We start from the raw sequence: 20,674 nt of genomic DNA, 5'->3' as shown, positions 1-20,674 counted from the left end.
GGTTTACTAGAATAGTGCCATGTTTTCCATAACAACTATCTGTGGACCTGTTCCAGTGTGATGGAGGTGTTATCAATAAACAGCATGTATGTAAATGCCTCAACTGTCTCAGCACAGTTTGTGACGTTTTGCGCCTGCTTCTCCGTGTTCATGTCCGAGCTCATAGGTGAGATAATACATACAAGAAACCACACCATTAATGCACTGTGTATAAACAATACACGTTGACACTGTACGAAAAGACACTGCAAGGGTGCTTTTCGTTCCCCTGGAGCACAGTCATATTACAGTGCACCTATGCATTATATTATATAAAGACAGAAAAAAGGACATATTGGACAATAATGAACACCGGCCGAATTGTCTAACATTAGCGAACACTGAAAAGGCGGACATGCAATGTTTTACTCTACAGCAAGAGTAGGCAACCTGTGGTTTTCAAGATGTTTGTGACCTTGACTACTATGACCATCACCTTTGAAAACAGTGGTTTGGGTTAAAGGGAGTTTTAGGCCAAAAACATTGGGGGAGCCACACATTACCTAACCCTAATGTAGGTTCAGTACTAGACATTTTTTCTCACTGTTAATACTCTAGGTGTGAACCATACAACTTCCAAGAAGCACACCATGACTGAGTCGTTCATAAATATTAACACAGCATTGAACCAAAGCAAATTTCCCCCTTAATCCCTCGCACAGCCTGTCTGTTTAACGCTACACTGCTGTCAGCATGTGGTTTGAGTTTAGAAACTTCTTCAAGGCAAATATTCCTTATCAAGTTAGAATATATTGGTTCACTTGTGATAGTTTGTACTTATTATTCCAGTTTCTCATTCAGGCATGTATATAGTTGGCAAGCTTCCTAAATCTGAGAGCTGTTCAAATGCTTGTAAATTATTTCTGTTGTCTAAATGAATACAATTAGTGTACCCTACTAGAATTGGCCCCAGAAGGAGCTTCCGTTTAAGTCTTAATAAAGAGCGTTCGTGATCTTGTGCTGAAATTCAGGAAAGAATACAACTATTCTAAAGAAAGCAAGCCGCCTCAGTAAAACCTCATATATATTGACAGACAGAGAAGCTTTTGCCTTTTCCAAAGATCAACCAGTAACTTCATTAAAAATGATCTTTTCCAAAATCAATTTCCTTTCATGTTAAACACGGATTTTATGTTTGTCCTCAAGCACTGCTTTTCAGTGAGTGAGTTAAATATTGCTAATATATTTTCTGCAATTTAAGGTATGGCAGTAATTAAGATGATAATATTTTATGAGTAAATAATTGATAATATTTATTTGTGTTTGGTGCAACATGTGGTAACATTCTTCCTGATATGGTTTAATACTACAGATTATATATCTTGAGGATAGGCAGATGTATACAAAAGCATGATTTTGATACAGAACACTCACAATTTCTAAATTCTATAATAGGGATTTTTAATGCACAGAGTAACTTAGCTTTTAATGCAATAAGCAGCTGCTTCAGGGAAACCATAGTCGTCATGATGTCCAAATCAAAGTCTAGAAACATTTAAATTGTGAAACGATTACTGAATCACGGAAAGCAGAAATCTGTGGATAAGTAGTAGTTGCTACAGGCTAGGAGTCTGGCAACTACCAATTAATCAATATAGTCAAGTGCGCAGCCCAAAATGATTATGATAATCATGCAAATGTAACAGAACACCAAAACTGCAACTACTGAACATCAGCCACACTTTAGTGCCAATCCAATCCCTAGACCATAATCATGCCCAAAGCGCGTTTAGAAAATGAACACCCACAGAAACCAACATCCAGCATGCATAGACAAACACATAACTCAGTCACATAACACTGCACAAATGCTTTATTACAAAAAGAAATATACATCAGCACCAATTCAGCAGTACAGGAAATGCATTGACATGTTGAAATAACAATGCGCATCTCCATTGACAACTAGGAAAATGTTGATGACACAAAAAAGTATTGGTGAACCATGTGGGTCACGGAAGAGTGCATTCAATCATGTCAATCACTCACTACCGAAAAGCGGCAAACAATGCACACCAGTACCCACGTTGGATCAGGAATCTAATCACCTAGTGCAGATTAAAAGGAAATATCCTTTATTTTTTAAAAAAATATATTAATTTATTTACAGCATTTACAAGTATTTACAACAGAAACTGAAAACTATACAAATCCAGAACAATATAAATACATGAGAAAAAAAAAAACCTTCAGTACAGATCATTACATTTCCACCATATTTTCTCATAAAAAGACAATTTGCATTTCAGTTTATAAATGAATTTTTCAACCCTTGACAGCTTTTGCATTCCCTCCACCCAATCCTCAAATAAAGGAGGAATCCTGCTTTTCCAACCCCGAAGTATCAAACGGAAAAGGGAAAAAAAGTATAAAAGGAAATATCTGCAAGAGTGAACTACACCTCCCACCAAATAAGCCCCTCGAGCCCAAAGGAGTGGAACTACAATTTACCTCATACTATCCCCAAACCACTGGGCAGTTAACAACCTCCATTATGATACCTCCCAGGACTGTCACAAGCTGTTACAGATGGACAGGATGTTTCAGCTTGCCAAATCACTAGTGGACAATGTTCACACAAGGAGGAGAGCACATAGGCAAAGAAAGCATCACAAGTGCAGGGCACTGGTATGGTACACTGATAGCTAATGTATACAGACATACCTTCTCAAGAAAGACTTTGTACAAAACCTCCAGCCATGTAGAGAGCAACATCACACCAACAAGAGAAGTCTACATGCATCAGTGCTTACTTTCCCTGATATGACTGCAATGAACAATGAGAGTCCTGTCTAGACGGCTGGTTAGTGCGCAAGGAAAATACATCTATGGCTACATGAAGCACCCAATGTCCTCTCCCATGCAGACACCATCGGCTCAACAACTGTGTTTGTCCTCACATTGTCCTCACATTGTCCTCACATTGTCCTCACATTGTTTGGTATGGTCCACATCTCAACTAGACCTTTAAAGTGTGGTGGACCTGGAAAATAAAGCCCTATGCCTAGTTTGCCAGTTTTAGAGTTACCATCAGCTGTTTATGTTTCTGTGGCAGAGGCAAAGTGGACCTCAGACCAGTTGGGGTAACATCTGTGACAAACTGAGAAGTGTACCCCTGCCACAGTTGAAATTTCATCCTCACTACTGACGGGATGTGAATAACACCTAGGCACCCATATTACGGTTCACTCATTCCTCTCTGCACAGACAAGAGGAAGTGAATAACCAGCGTGTTGGTTGGCATTTTCTGTCTTGGCCGGGCAATTTAATCCCTGAATTATCACTGGGCCATTCATTGTTCTGCACATTCCTCATCTTCATCATCTTCATTGAGTGGACATGCTTGTCTAGGTACACCTGTCTCCCATGTAATGTATTCAGAAGACTCTCCGCCTAACTCATGATCCACCTCCTGCCCCAGGCAATTGCTCATCACCTCATAGCTTTCCTATCACCATCATTGCTCCCCATCCCAATGGCCATGTCATTTGCCACATTCCACAGCAATCCCCTGGAACTATCACAATTACACAAGTCTGTGCCTGTTGCCCCAGGTGATGGCACAGCACTATGGCAGGTTCCTCCAACGATCCCAAATGGCATAGTGCCCATTAGTGCAGCCCACCCGGTGTCCTCCCCATGTTGCCCCGAAGCTAGGGTGAATAATGCTGAGGCTTCTGTACCATTTGACAACTCTCCAGTGCAGCTTGAACAATCTTCCATGTGATGCATAGCTTCCTCCTTGGACATGATGGCCAATGTTCAGGCCCTGCTTGGTGTGTCCCTTCGACGCTGTTGTGACACCAGCCCAATGGTTTGAATCCCGTTGAGAGGTCTAGTAGTCTGCCAGTCTGCTGAACCGGACAGATTGAGAAGCCCACACTCCCTTTAGGAGTCATGGAGGCATCACCCGACCCCCTAGCAGCCCTGATTCAGGCAATCACTGGACTCCATGCAGACATGACAGCCACTCATACGGTAGATAGACACGCCTTCGTTCTACCCAGGTTAGTGTCAGGTCCTGCGTCGTCTTCTTACGCTTTCTGACGGTATCATCATGATCTACAGATGATAACACTGAGTTGAACACCAGGATTCCCTTCGTTTGTTTGACCACCCTTGTCCGTGACTTCCAGGTAGGAGGGGACACTGAGGAGTACTGAGGTGGGTGGGGGAGGGGGCGAGGGTATAGATATTGTTGGTTGCCAGGTTTGCTGTTACTTTCTCTTTTTCCAGCTGATGAGTGCCTGCTGTCTGCATACCCTACCTTGCAGGGAATATCGTTTACCTTTTCACTCGAGCCCTCGACACCCAAGTTTATTTGATCTTGGTGATGGTGCTCTTGAGAGGAAAGTATCCCCCGTAGGGGCCATCGTATTTAGTAGTCTGCCAGTCTGCGGATCCTGACACCAGCAGGATGGGGGAGCAGGTAGCTATGTGCTACCAATCCATGTGGTCAAGAGAAAAAGGAAGAGTTGTAAATGACGTGCAAAATGCTAACATGAGTGCTTAATTTCACAGACAGCAGGATCATAGGGTTGCAGTAAGTCTGCTCTCTAAGAGCATATACGATCCATGCAGGAAATATCCAAGGGATGGTATGAAAGATGATGGCAGGGGGTGGAATGTTTGCTAAACTGAACTAGTTCTGCGGTACCTGGACAAGCCGCTGCGTCTAGCCACTGGCACTGCATATCTGCATATACTTAGAGGATCACAGGTCACTGTGCAGTGGCACGCCATAGCCTTGACAATTAAGGATGGGTTTGGCCCAGCTATGCATGAAATGTTTGCCAGTGTGTCTGATAACATTCAGCCGTGCCAATTTCCTCTCCACAGACCACTCCATCAGGGCATAAAAACCCACTGAGGTGATGTGAGTTGTACATTATACAGTTTATCTGTGTTAGCGTGTGCCACTCTAGTTTCCTTTTGATGGATGAGGCCACTGGCAATTATGCCTTTCAATTCAGTATTTTCACTCTTACTCTACATGCCAGCGCTCGTTTCAGACACACGTGGGCTCCTCCTCACCGCCTAACACTTTATAGGTAAGTGCACCTGGCGGTAATTGATCTTGAGTTATGCAACACGCCAAGGAAACTCAGTCTGTTTTCATGAGTGACTATGAATGCCTTCCCAGGTGTTCTTCAGTTCATCAGGTTTGCTTTGCCCCCTGTGGTAAAGCAATGTCACATGTGGCTGCAATTCTCTAGCCAGCATAATCATGTCTGCTTTGTTGAAGTCAGCCATTTTTCAGCCCATGTCTGAGTCGGCACATTGTTGGCCCACCACTGCCATTGTATCGCGTCAGGTCTTCGTGGTCGGTTCTTGTCAGTGTTGTCATTTCTGTCTGTGGTTCTTCCTGTGGCTGCAGAGATTTCTCTGGGAATGGCTGGTGTTCCAGTTTGGTAGCTATGTTATGTGAGGTTGGTACGGGGTGTAAGGTTTTGCTTCATGCACTGATGTTATTGCCACACTGAGGTTCCCTTCTTGTCTTCATCTGAGTTACTATGAGAAACATGTGCAGACTCCAATGAGGATTTTCGGTTCCTCTCCATTACTGATTTAACTGCAAACCTGGCTGGACTGGTGCAGCAGTCTTTAGACTCATTTTGAGCTCTCTGGATAATGTGTCATGCATTACTTGAATGTGTGATAGGTTTCAGGATTTTCTGGTTGCTGTCATCACTACAAGAATGGTTTGATCTAATTGGGCAGGTTTGTTGGATGTGGCCGGTTATTGGTCCTCATTATTGGTCAAGTGTGGATTTGCATGCAGGTGTTTTCTGCTGTGAAGACCCCATTGCTGATTTGCAGGTAATTGTGAATTGCTTGTGGTGTTGGGCATCCAGTAAATCATTGGTTCAATGATGGCTTATCAGGATATCACAGCCAATGTGTTGCCTGCCAATGATTATGTGGTCTCCAACAGTCCAGAGGTGGTCCTCAGTGGGTGATTGGTTAGGCTCCCACTGAGGATGCCACAGGGGTGAGAGATATGGCAATGCTTGAATGTGACCAAGGTAGCAGGTCCCATGAGCCTACCATCGGCCGATGCAGGTGGATGGCATTGTTGTTCTAAGTACAGGGCCCAGGGTTGTTGGCAGTCCCTAGCTTTGGTGATACAGGACCAGCAATTTGCAGGATTATGTTGATTGGCATATCTATGATTAATCAGATCAGTATCCAGATGAGCTTGTGGCATTCATTGTATGGGAGGGTAAGAGTGTCTGGCAAGGCTTGCATGACATTGTTGAACACAGCAGTGGCTGTGAGTATGTGACCTCCTCGCCTGGACACAACTGCATACATACTGCTGCTTTCCATGCTCCTTCTGTGTTGGCGGCATGCATGCATGGCACAGATTGTGAACCGCTGAGCATTTATTTTTGTCTTTATCACACATGTATAGGGCATGCACCCCCACAAGTGGATTAAATACGCTGTTTGGGAAAGAAGAATGGCATTACAATTGCCAAGGCTGCTGTTAAGGCAGGCTGCTATCACCTGGGCCTGGAGATGCTCAGGGATTGCAGGAAGGACCTTTCCCAACTGCTTCAATTTTGAGGAAGTCCAGTCCACAAATAGTGTTTATTTGGGTTTCCATATCCAATGACAATGACAATTTTACAACCAGAGTCCTGACTGTCCCGCTGGGTTGGGAAGAGAGCCCAGCGACAGTGGCCAGAAATCCAAGGTCCAGCTTTCTGAAGCAATGGCAAGACCGACAATCAAAACTTCGGTCTTCTCGTTGTTAAGTTTCAGCCAGTTGGATTCCATCAGTCCAGATGGCCTCAAGGCATGGCCTCAAGGCATGACCTCAGCTGGTCCATGTCCATCCTGAACAGAATTTGGGTATCATCTGCATAGGAAAAAATCTGGAACCCATAGCAGCGAATAGGCATATCCAGCGGCTGGATGTATACAATGAAAAGCAGAGGGAACAGGGCTGAGCCCTGCAGTACTCCACACCTAGCTGCCGAAGGAGGTGACCTGTAGGGGGCAAGTGAAACCATTTGTGCACAGGAGCTCAAAAAAGCTTGTAACCATTCAAGAGCATTCACTGCCAGGCCTGTGCACAGTAGCCTGGATACAAGAAGCCTGTGATCAATACTATCAAAAGCAACCACCAACAAGTCCAATAAGATGAGACTTGCCATGCTGCCCTGATCCTTGATCATAGCGAGGTCATCCAGTACCAAGACTAAAACTGATTCCGTCCACTTCAGTGAATGGAAACCCATTTTTGACATTTGACAAGGGTCCAAACTGTCATGACCCTCCGGGAAAGATCTTAACTCGGGGCTGACAACTGCTTCCATATATTTAATTAAGAAAGGAAGTAGATAATTTTGAGAAAACAGATGCATCCAATGAAGGTTTTTTCAGTAGTGCAATCACAAGAGCCTTCTTGAAAATAGCTGGAATCTGTCCGAAGGCAAGCGAGGAGTTAACAGCCTCTGAAATAACCTCGCTAACTCTCAAAGCAGCAGCTTTAAATGCATGCGTTGGAATGTCGTCAAGAGGTGACGCAGCCTTAAGACATTCCACACTCCAACGAATCTCAGAACACGTGGCAGTTTCAAAGGAAACTAATAATTGAACATTAGGATCATTTGGTGGCAGTTGATCAGAAGAAACTAGGATAGATTTGCCTCCATGGTGTTTGGAAATAGTAGCCCTTATAGTCTCGATTTAATTTATTAAAAAAGTGACAAGTTATCACACAGTACTTGCAACCCTAGGACTATGGGGACTCGAGCTGGATTAGAAACTTCTGTTTGTAAGAGTTTTTCAGGTGCGTTCACTGCTGATTGTATAGAGGCCGTGAAGTAAGCCAATGTGGCCACCCCAATATGCTATAATCACCCTGTTTTCAGTGGTGTCACATATTTGCAGGTTGCTTGTGTTTTCCCCTTGTCTCCCTTGGGCCCTTTTTTCCTCGATGTGTATAGGCAAAATTGTCAGATTTTGGGGCCAGACAGCTAAAACGATTTTCACATCTTCATAGTCACATATGGGTCATTTATTTCCATTTCATCAAATGGACCCTAAAAGGGTAGTGTTCTTTCTATATATAGGGCCAGATTCTCAAAACATGTTTTGGTGCAAGAGAGGAGATGTGCTTGTACATCTCCTACTTTGTGTCAAAAATGTAGCAGCCCTAATTCACAAAGGGCATCCGAATGTGCGACCGTTCAGGTGCCCTTTTTTCTCCCTTTGCTCATTTATTTATTGGTTATTTGAGGGTATAAGGGGCTGTTTCTAAGCATTTTAAAGTACATCCCGAATTCACAAACCGGATGCGCTTTAAAAAGTTTAGAACCGAGGGTCATCCCATGTGCCTTTTTAAACAGGGACAGGGGAAGCGCAACTCACACCAGGTTCATTTCTGACCCAGTCATGATTTTTTTAAGTGTGAAAGCAGCAGGTTAAACCATGGCTGTCACTCTAGCATTACCACCTGGGCATCCCTGAAAGCAGCAAACATGAAACAAGCACATTCTCTGGGTTCCTAGTGATTGCATCGAATGAAAAGCATCGAATGCAAAACCATTGAAAAGAAATGCATCGAAAAAATGCATATAAAAAAAATGTTTAATGCGGGGTCCCCAGCCCCTGTTTTTTCGATGCATTTTTTTCCATGCTTTTGCATTCGATACTATGTATTCGATGCAATGCCTGGATACCCATTCTCTGCACTCCTTTTTATTTACAGTTATTTTATTAACTTCCTGACAGTGGGCTTCATAGTGTGCACAAGCATGCTGCCCTAGACGTGTGTCTGTTGGGCACTGAGGAAGGCCTATTGTGAAACCCTCTTCGTTATGAGGTGGACTTCACCGAGCCTTTTTCACACATAATTATTTGGGTTTATATTCACACAGGATAAATGTTACATCTAAAGGCACAGAATTGGTTATGTCATAAAATAAGCAAATTGAATGACTTGTTTTCGTCTTCTGGAGTGCTTGCCATAGACTAGGATTCATTTCTTAGGCTCAACATGGTCTCACGAATTCTTCCTGTGTATTGAGCCATGCATTGGGTGGCTCATAAAATGCATTGCTGTACAGTGGGTAACTGCTACTGCCGCTTAAGCAGCAACAAGAATATTGTAAAGATGTGGGTGTGCATGCAGTGTTCCTATACACATGCAGAACTGTGAGAACACTGCACATGGACCCAAAGATGCACCATTGAGAATCAGCAAGGACCATGCGGACAGTGAGGGCTTTTTAGAAGAAGCAGGCTATTTTTGTCAGAATTTCACGTTTCCTGTAATTCTTGAAAGTATATAAATCACAATATCGTTACGTTCCACCCATTTGTAATCAAGATACTGATTCATGACATACATAATTTTGAACCAAAAACAAATCAATTTGTGATTACAAAATAATTGATTCATGATAAAAAAAAAGATGCAATGACTGGCCACCAGGGGACGCGCGGATGGGGTCTGACTTCGCGTGAGCTCTGCTACTTTGGGTCCGTAGGAGGGATTGAGCCCCCACTTTGACGACCCCCCCAAGATTCTACACCGGTGTGCTGCCAGCTGAGGACCCTCCCCTCCAGTCGGTCGAAAACCCGAACGAAAACGACCCCTGCAAACCTGAGATGTACATCCTTCAAAAAGACGTCACACATAACGGCTCCGTGGCCCGCTCGCAGGGAACTGCGCAACGGTCGGCGGTGGACCCTGGGACTGACGAACGAAGAAAGCCTGAAAGAACCTGAACCACTGAATTCATACTCCCGACGACGTTCCTCACCGCAAAGGGAACGTGACAGCCTCGGTCGAGTCGGCGGAGCTTCCGAAGAGTGTGATCGGACTAGGCCTTGAGACAGCGCTGAGCGGGGAGATGGTAGGCCCATCCCATCTACCCCGTGAACAAAGGGTGGTGCGCCATCACCGCGCAGCAGCGGTTCGGACCTCTCTCGCCCTGAATGTTTACCCCCGCATCTCACACAAGAGGAAAACACCCCCAAAGCGTCGGCTGACCCGGACACTGCTTGAAGGGCACCCCGGGTGACCAATACACATTACTGTGCCGCCCGTACCCTGGGCATATCAACAAACGCACCACGGACACCGCTCCCAACACCTAACGAACTTCCCGAGATCACCGACGTCCGAGTGCAGAGGGTAGGGCTCCCGACCCAGGGGCGTGTGCCTCATCTGCCAACAACCCCATCTCCCCGTCGAACAGCACTGGTGACACCACAGAACTTCGGGAGAACCAATGGACATAAGGGAGAAACTAGCTACATTCTCCTATGTCTCGACTCCTGCCGAAAACTGTGACCATACCATGGCGAACCAAAATACCTCGGGAGTGAATCAGCAGCTACCAAAGGGGACATTGCCGCCTTGCTGGGCGAAATAAAGAATATGGGTGCCAGCATTGGCTCTAAAATTGACAAGATCACCCAATGCCTAGATATCATGGAGGAGAGGCTCAAAGGGGTCGAGAACAATCAAACGTCCATAGACACCCTTGAAGCACAAATCGACCAGCGGATGACCGAACTGGAGCAACGAGAGGAGAGCTTCAAACTCAAGCTTGATGACTTGGAAAACCGGGAGAGGCGGAACAACCTGAGGATTTTCGGAATCCCGGAACGAGAAGGGGAGACGGAGAGCAATCTGAAGAACACCCTGCATGACATCATCAAACTCTTAGTTGCCGATGACACCGTTGATGAACCTAAGACAGAGAGGATACACAGAGCCAGAGGGCCTCCAGGCAGACCAAGATCTGTCCTTGCTCGATTTCACAGCTTTCAGGACAAAACACGGATCCTCGAGAAAGCAAGAAGCAGCGATTGAATTACCCTCCAAGGATCCCAAATCTCGATATACCAGGACCTATCATCCATGACCCTGGCACTCCGACGCATGTGCAGGCCTATCACCAAACATCTGAAGGAAAAGAACATAAGATACAGGTGGGGATACCCCTTCTCTCTGCCCTTCGAATACAATGGAAAACAAAATCAAGCTAAGCTCAGAGGGGGAGATCAAGGCGTACATCTCTGACCTCCTTGGACCAAGTGCAGAGGAACACGATCGGGGAGACCCACGTCGAGAAGAAAGAGGATGGCGTATACAGGGCCCCAGAAGGAAACTTGTCAAGGGATCGAGGACATTTCAGAAAGGTAATACCCCCCAAGGGGGAGAGAACCGATGAACTGCAACACTGGTAAGATGACATATATTCTAATACATATGTCCATGGCCTGAACTGTGTAAGGATGTCTAGGCTCAAAAGAGACTCCGGCCATGTAAACGAAGGAGGGAGGTGAAAGGGGGTTCAATCAAGATTATGATGTTATAATAATCTTGGGGACCCGAAGTGACGGTCCCTAAAGGTGGTTCGATGCAGGACCAGTGTCTTTATCTGGGTCCGCATGGACGCCGTCAATGTGGGAAGGGTGGGAGGGCTGGGCAGACAAGAAATATACAGAGGATGAAGCATTATCTGCAATACAAAGGATCACTCAAGACGACGTGAGTCCTTATGAACAATATATCTACTTGACACGGGTCACAAATCTACAACCGAAATACTCTGATAATGGCACCAATTCAAGAGCAGAAGGGTAGGGAGTCCCTAAGGGTAGGAACACTCAACGTGAAAGGCCTCAACTCGCCGACCAAAACATCACTAGTGGCAAGGGAATTCCGTAGATCTCAAATAGACATTCTCATTCTACAAGAGACAAAGTTTGCCAAGGGGGAGGAGAGAGGAATACTAGGAAAAAGAGGGGGAAAGGGATTCTGGGACTCGGGCCCACTCAGGAAGGCAGGAGTTGGAATCCTGATCAAGAAAGGAATCAATTTCGAAGTAGATAAGACCTGGTCCAATGTAAGCGGGTGTGCCCTACTGATATCTGGGACAATCTCAAAGGTTAAAGTAACAGTTGCAGTAATATACTCTCCCAACGCAGGACAAGCCAAGTTCCTAGAAAAGACAATACCCAAAATAATGTTAGAAGCATCCGGCCAAGTCGTTCTCGGAGGAGACTTCAATCAATGGGCAGACCCGACCAAAGACTGGGAACCAGGCAACCCCGAGATAAGAAGCCAAACGAGAAGTGATCGCACTGGGCTTTCCGACATAATGGAGATATATGACCTGCAAGATGTGTGGAGAATTAAACATCCTAATGAAAAAGGCTACACATTTTACTCCAATCCGCACAAAACATTCTCCAGGATTGATTACTTGTACCTCACCAAGGACCTCCTTGACACCAGAGCACTATCAGAAATAATTCCGATAACATGGTCAGACCATGACATGGTCCTGTCAGATATAAGATGGGCAGACTTACTTGTTTCAGGAGGACTGGCGCTGTAATGAAAGCCTGTTGAAAGATACAGTATTTAAAATTGAAATGGCAACTGAAATTGAGGAATACTTCAAACTAAACAACAATGGGGAAGTCTCCAAGCAGACAATATGGGAGGCGGGTAAAGCCACCTGGAGAGGCATCCTGATACGAGAAGGATCTACCAAAAAAAGAGAGAGAAAGATCATTGAGCACAGACATAGGTCCGAAATATGCCAACTGGAAAGCGAGAACAGGGAACACCTGGGCACGGACCGCGACAACATCAACACAGCACAACGTAAAAGGGAAGAACTAAGACTACTGGAGCCCGAACAAATTGTGCTCAAACTTCGATTCCTCAAACAGAAATCCTATGAGAAGGGGGACAAGGCAGACGCACTATTGGCAGCCAGACTCAGAGAACAAAGGGCGGAGCGGAAAGTGAAAGAGATAATTGAAGAAAACCCTATGCCCCCCCCAACCCTCCACACTATCCCAGAGAGTTTTTCCAACTTCTACGAGGCATTGTACACCTCGGAAGTGACTCCAGGACAATCAGATACAGATCACTATCTCTCCCAGATAGATATGCCCAAAATCTCGTACCCTGAAACTGAGCTCTTAGAATCCCAGATATCCGAACCTGAGGTCCAAGAGGCAATTAAAAGACTAACTGTAGGCAAATCCCCCAGAGAGGACGTCTATACTGCTGGGTTTTATAAAACCTTCAGCGACCAGCTAACACCATTCTTGACGGAGCTCTTTAACGAGATATTAGAAACAGGGACAGCCCCCGATTCCTTTACAAAGGCGCTCATAACAGTGATCCCAAAGGAGGGAAGGAACCCCAAACTCTGGGGTTCATACCGCCCAATTTCATTGCTCAACTTAGATGCCAAAAAAAGTTACACCAGGGTACTAGCTGCCCGATTGGAAGTACTGATCCCTCACCTCATACACAATGACCAAGTCGGATTTATATTGGGTAGGCAAGGGGCCGACACCATGCGCAAAACTCTCCATCTCATCCATTCATCACTAGAACTACCAGGTGACCCTGCCCTACTGTCAATAGACGCAGAAAAAGCCTTTGATAGAGTGGAGTGGGAATTCCTGAGGGCAGTCCTTCGCAAGGTGGGGAAAGGGCCGAGATTTAGGAAAGGAATACAAGCAGTATACACATCCCCAAAGGAATCTATCTCTGTTAATGGGGAATATTCCAGATGGTTTGATATGGGACGTGGTACTAGACAGGGGTGCCCCCTCTCTGCAATACTTTTTGCGCTCTCCATAGAACACCTGGCCCAAAAGGTACGATCCGACTCCAGAATAGAAGGCATGCGATTGGGAAAGAAAGAATATAAGATAGCACTCTATGCTGATGACATACTTTTACACATTACCAACCCCTCTGTATCTGTCCCTCATGCTCTCCAACTATTAGAAGAATATGGAAAACTCTCTGGGTATAAGGTGAACAAGACTAAATCAATATTGTTCCCTTTACAAGGAACGAAAGAGGAAAACGAAACCAAGTTCTTGCCCTTAGGCCTCAAACTCGAACACTCTGCGTTTAAATACTTAGGCATCCAGATCACTAAAAACATAACGGAACTATACAAAGCTAACTTCCCTCTCCTCCTCCAGAGCTTCTCGGCCGATCTGAATAGGTGGGACAAACTCACGATCTCGTGGTTAGGACGGATTAACGCCATTAAAATGGTATGCCTCTCCCGATTCCTGTACCGTTTCCAGATGTTACCTATCAAGATACCAAATGCGTTTTTTGAAGAGGCCAAAAAACTTATGCTTAGGTTCCTCTGGCAGGGAAAGAAGGCGAGGATTGCATTCGACACTCTGACGATTTCCAAAGACAAAGGAGGAGTAGGTCTCCCCGACCTGCGAGCATACTACAAAGCCTCACAACTACGTATCCTTATCCCACACCTACGTGATCACAACCACCTCCAATGGGTCCACATGGACAATCATTACTTCTCGCCGGCCACTGTGTCCCAATGGCTATGGACCTCTCACAAAGAATACAATGGAAAATTAAGGACCACCCGCTACTGAGTACCATCTGGAACATCTGGCAACCAAGCAAAGCAATGAACAAGATCACCACCTGGCCGTCCCCACTTAGCCACTTATGGTCCCCTGGCATAAACAATCACATACCCGAGGTAGGAAGATTCCAATCCTGGTACGAGGCGGGACTTGAAAGGGTAGGGCATCCAGAAGAAGGACAACTTCATAACTCTTTCAGGCCTAACTGAAGCCCTAGGGATAGGCCCATTATCCACCTTCCAATACATCCAGATAAAAGGAGTCCTCACAAAATCTGCATGGAAGGAAAAGCTGCAGAGAGAACTCACCCCATTCGAACAACTCTTGGATTCTAAGTCTGAAATGAAGGGTTTGATATCGGCTATGTACAAAGAACTTATTGAAGCAGGCACCGGGTCCACGGAACACCTCAGAAGCAGATGGGGGAGAGATTTAGGAGAGGAGATAGATCCAGAACAATGGGAAATGATGTGCAAAAACGCATCCAAAACATCCTTATCCAGTCAATATAAATCACACGCCATCAAACTCATACATAGATGGCAAAACGACCCACTCAAATTGTCCAAGATGTTTCAGACTCTGAGCCCGAGATGTTGACGAGAATGTGGAGAAACAGCCGACTATTGGCACATGTGGTGGAGCTGTCCACGCATTAAGATATTCTGGGAGGAAGTCCTGGCATGGATCAAAGACATAGACGGCATACAAAGAGACGTTGATCCACGTTTGGTTCTCTTCGGAATGGAAAAAGATGAGGATCAATGGACTAGACTCAGGGGTCTTGGCCCACACCTATTACTAGCAGCCAGTGCACTGCTAGTAACAAAAAGGAAATCCAAAAAGGTTCCAAGTAAGAAGGAATGGATCAATTTGTCAACCAACATTTATACAATGGAATTGATCACGGCATCCCTACACAACAAAGCATCGCAATGCGAGATCTTATGGTCAGAATTTCGAGGCAAACACCTCTCAGTGACGACGGACTCCCAACCCGAAGACACTACAGGATCTTAATTTAACCAAGAATCTCAAACACTCTCAATGCAGGAAAGTTATGACCCAGGAATCAAGGAAACCTCACAATAGTGAACCGAACATTAGCCGCTATGAACATGTCAACAGAGAAAAGATGCCGCAATTATGTCTGCCCAACCATGGGGAGGGAGGTGGGTGGGTATGGGGTATGTTATACTGACTGTTATTACTAGAGATCGGAAACGAACACAAGGACGATCAATTGTATAATGAGACTCTAGTTTTGTTCTTTTGATGTAACCATATGCTAACAGAGTTGTTTGTAACAAGTGAAATGCTCAAATCTTTTGTTAATCTTTTGTTTCTCTTTTTTATGTTTTGTTTCAAAATCAATAAAACCAAATAAAATGGGTGCTGTGCAAAAAGAGATCGATTTATGGGGCAAAAATGAATATATTCTTGAATGAATTTAAACATTTTATTTTGGTAAAACACCACAATTATTTATTTAATCACTGTGCTGAAACAACTTCAAATGGTCAGAAAGCTGCATTACCAATTTTGTATTGAAACATTTTCTAGCTCCCACACCTCACTTTGTTTGCCCCCAATCGTAGCGCTGTCTCTTAGCCACACAGAAACGTGGGCAAACACTGTTTCTGAACCCAGTGGCAGCGCTCAGTTAACTAAGGGCATAGACAATGGGCCTCATTACACGGTAGGCGCTAAGGGATTACCGGTACAAGTAAGGTCACCGGTGCCGGTAATCCCTTAGCGCCCTACTACGAGGTCCCTCAGCGGGTCCTGTCCTTAACGCCTGGTATGACCAGGTGTTAAAGACGGGACTCGCTAAGGGACTTCAGAGCTAATAACGGTACCGCAAATTGCGGTACCGTTATTAGCTCCTCCCCCATTCCCATTGAGCCCTATGGGGGCTCGAATGGGAATGGGGAATGGTAATTGGCATGGGGACTTACCGGGTCCTGCAGGGTCGGAATGACCCGGTATGTCCCCATACCGCCTACCCGGACCCGGTATGCGGTAAGGGAGTAGCCATGCCGCTAATAGTGGCATGGTTACCTCCTACCGTGTAATAAGGCCCAATGTATTGCTCTTTGTGTTGAATTGCATCATTTTATCACCCAATGTTTAATACATGTCTGGGTTTAAGAGCATTTGAACTCATATCCTTTTTTTCAGGAGACTTCCTTACACGCACAACACTTTGTTCAAGAGCTTCACCTCCCTTTATCAACTGCAATATATAAATATATATATATATATATTCTTAAATTAACATGGAAGATCAAAGTCATAAGATAAACAAGTGATAGAGATAACCTAGAACATGGTCCAAAAGCAATTACTTAGAACATCATCAAAGGCATATAGAAAAATGAATAGTATACAAGGATTACTGCAGCGTGTGCAATGTGAAACTAACTTGCATTAACTAGTCACCGACTAGGAAGAAAAAGCAGGAGAAAACTCATATGTGAAGACAGAGAACAACACGGACTTGTCACATCAGCAACATGTCTCACTCATAAACTCAAAAGAAAAAGAAACACGAAGAGTTGCAAATGTCCCAATTAATTTGCTCATTCAGGCCTTCCGGTCATGACTGTCTACACTGCAAAACACAAATATGTCTCTCTTCGAAAACGTCTGATGGTCCCATCCCGGCTGTGTTTTGATGGTTTTGCGGACAAACACACAAAGGCTAATTGGCCACTGATGTAGGAACATAGGCTGATTTGAAGAATGCAATTTCACATTTTTATCGCTGAAAGAAAACAATTCCAGTTCCATTTATTGGTTTTCTTTATGATATTGACGCCTGTCCCTTTAGAAAATAGACAATTGATTGTGGGTGTTCTGATGGAATCCATTCTGATAGTCGAGGTTGTATAGTGGTCTATCCTAATAGATGTTTTAGTGCTTCCCGTAAATGTTGACGACTGCATCTTCTTCCGTGACAGGCCAGTGGCATTTTTCATCTGTAGGATAGTTTCCATGGAGACAGAAGGGCCACTGGTGATTCTTGAACCAATAGCATTTGAGATAAATTGAAAGGTTGACACGTTTTCTTCAGATGCATTCATGCTGCCTTTGTCCAACAAGTCTGATAACTTTTTTTTAAAATTAGAAGCAGGTGGCTACAGAAGAGTTAATGGTCAGTATGTTTTTAAGAAGGCTCAGGGCTTTAGAGTCAATCTTAAAAGTGAATTCAATAGAACCATGAGTTGTTTTTAAGAAAACCCAACTATATTGTTATCTTTCTTAGGGAATTTCCATACAATGCAACGTTTGTCAAAATAGCATAATCAGCATAAGCTTCCTTTCATCCATTCAGCTGCGTGCAAAGTGTTCTTTTGTTCCAACCACTGCAATACAAGTTTGTATATGAATAACACACTTGGTATCCATGGAAGCTCCAGTGTGCCATTGGTAGTATTCAGTGACAGATTTGAAGTACGTACTACTGAGCGATATAACCTGACTTGCATTACAATATATTCAACAGTAACCCCTTGAAATGGAAGATTTTGAAATGGTACCCTTCCAGGAGATATTCCTTCTGAATGAGGGTGTGTGCTCATAATCCCACCTACAGTAACTAGCACAGCTGGCTGTACCGCCTACCTGTACTCAAAAATGTCTAATTTTGGTTGTCCTTAATCTATGTATGTCCACTTATGTATTATCCCCGGTGACTGCTTAATTAACTCCCATCCACAACCTGGTCAGAATGTCCCTCAAACTCACCCTATTGTTAGAAGCTCACCGCTTTCCATCAAATATGATTTCTTTTCTTTTTGTGATCAAGAGTGTTGTTCCTCCCTGTATATAAATAAATAAATGTACATTAAAAAAATAAACTACAATGGTACAAGAGGGTATTTTAGGTCATGATTCTATTGTGCAAAGGAAATGGGAGGTATCTTGCACAAAGCAAGATCCTTTTAACCAATTGTTTCAAGGAGTCATTGAAGTACTTGGCCAGAGGCTAAAATATCCTACCACTTTGTGATACTACGGGTCGCAGTTATTATTATTATTGTAATATTTATAATTAATACATTTTCATGTATTTTAGAATGACTATAAAGAACTGGAGTTTGAGGACTTGATTTTTGTAAAAATGTAGCTGTTTCGATGGACATTAACCCACACACAGTCTAACTCTTTATTATTGACGTCATGCATGAGGTTCCAAACTTTTTCACCCAGCCGTGTGGCAATTGTTTTGTAAGTCGATGCTTCATTTAAATGATTATGGATTTCATTGATGTAATAGCTGGTTTTCTTGACAAGTGTACCACCTGTATCGCCACATTGATAGTACTAGAGCAATATTTTTCCAAGCAAGAGATAGCGGGAAACTCTTCACATGTGAGGCTGAATTTGAAATGTGCATTTTCAAAATCATCATGTAAAACATCACCTCGAGCGAAGTTAAGGAAAGTTAACAAGGTGGAATGAGCAATTTGTGAAGTCAAAACTCTCTTGGGTTTGAACAAAGTAGAGGGCATTTCCAAATCACATTTATCAGATCCGTTATGAAAATTTATTTTGAGTTTGATCATGCATAAATAAATGATGATGCTCCCCTTGCCTTTGAAAGGCTGAATTTGTTGCAGATGGAAAAAAGGATTGACCTCTGTTTAAAATTTACAGCTCAGTTTTTTAGTCCCATGTTTTCATTTACAAGTTCTTAACCAACTACGCATTGTTCATGTGTATGCTTCCCCATTTAGTTTAATCATCTTTATCCTTCTTTTTCACAATTTTGGTTTCAACTTATTTATTTTTTCCACTTTTCACTGTTCTTGGGGTCCTCATAGAAGCTTGTGCTGTTTCAATTTTCCACAATCATTACAGGTAACTCGTTGTCCCTGTTTTGCTGCCTGAACGTTTGACACTGCAGTTTCTCTAACAATATTTATTTAATTTATATTTGTAGCTGTTTTTTAGGATCGGGGTTAGAAGCCTGTGACGGAAATGTTCGAGGGAGGAAAGCCCGAAGATTATTTTTCCGAAATATCCGTAGGTCTTTTCTCCCCTGAATATTTCCGACTGAAGAGAGTTGCCCTCATTGCTGAAAAGCTTTAAAAGACATACCAGACAGCACTTCACATGGAAAACCATCTATAACCCTTAGAGTTTGTGCAAAATGGGCGGTAATAGTTTTGACGGGTGTAACAGATTACAGCATTTAACAACCCACATTTTATTTATTTATTTATTAGCAAAAGTGTTTCACATACTGCACTGGTTGTAGCATCCATGTTAGGCACACGTCGAGGATTGCTTAAAGCCCTGATTGGCAGAGCAAACACATCAACACAAAAGCATGAATCAATGATGCTAGTTTTGTTGAAAGCATGCTCTCAACGTCTTAAAATACAAAAGCCCAGCCTTGACCACTGGGCCACACAGCAGCAACTTGAGACTGCATGTCAAGTGTCTGGTCAAGCAGGGCACAGAGGTTGTCTGGGTGACAGAGACAGGCCGCTTGGCCACTCGCTCTCCCAGACCTCCACTCAACCCCCTTTCAGAACACATAGGGCCTCATTACGAGTCCGGCGGTAACCGAGGTGGTAAAACCACCTGGTTACCGCCGGACTCGTATTACCATTCCGCCTCCGTGACTCCCAGAAATACCAGGGCATTACGACCCTGGTGTCCCGGGAATTCCGGAGGCGGAAATCGGTAAATCCCCATTCCCATTGAGTCCCATAGGACTCAATGGGAATGGGGAAGTGGAAACACCGGCACCATCTCGTGATGGTGCTGGTGTTTCCACGTCCGCCTGCTGGCGGGCGGTGTTAAACCCGCCAGGTCAGACCTGGCGGGAACATCACCTCCCGCCTGCAGGACTCGGGAGCGGGCGGTCCGGAATTAACAGTGGCGGCGGGTTTACCGCCACTGTTATTTCCGGACCGCCCGACCTGTAATGAGGCCCATAGTCCTTATTTCCATCTAGTCTAGGTTAAACCAAAGCCATTTTGCCTCCATCCAGACGGCGTCTTTGGTCCAGAAGTTGTCAAAGATTCAAGAGCCGTCTCACGGCTGCTTTTGAAACACACGTGAATTTTAGTCTAATTATTATGCTGATAGCACTACACATCATGATATAGCCCAGTGACCTGACATTTACAGTTGGTGGGCTGGTGCAAGTGGATCTAGGTCACCTGACCTAAACTACTTTCTTCTCTCAATCATTGTTGGTCTT

Source organism: Ambystoma mexicanum, chromosome 9 (genome assembly GCF_040938575.1).
Source record: "Ambystoma mexicanum isolate Mex_15411 chromosome 9, UKY_AmexF1_1, whole genome shotgun sequence".
NCBI lineage: Eukaryota > Metazoa > Chordata > Amphibia > Caudata > Ambystomatidae > Ambystoma > Ambystoma mexicanum.
Note: the sequence above shows the minus strand (reverse complement) of the source record.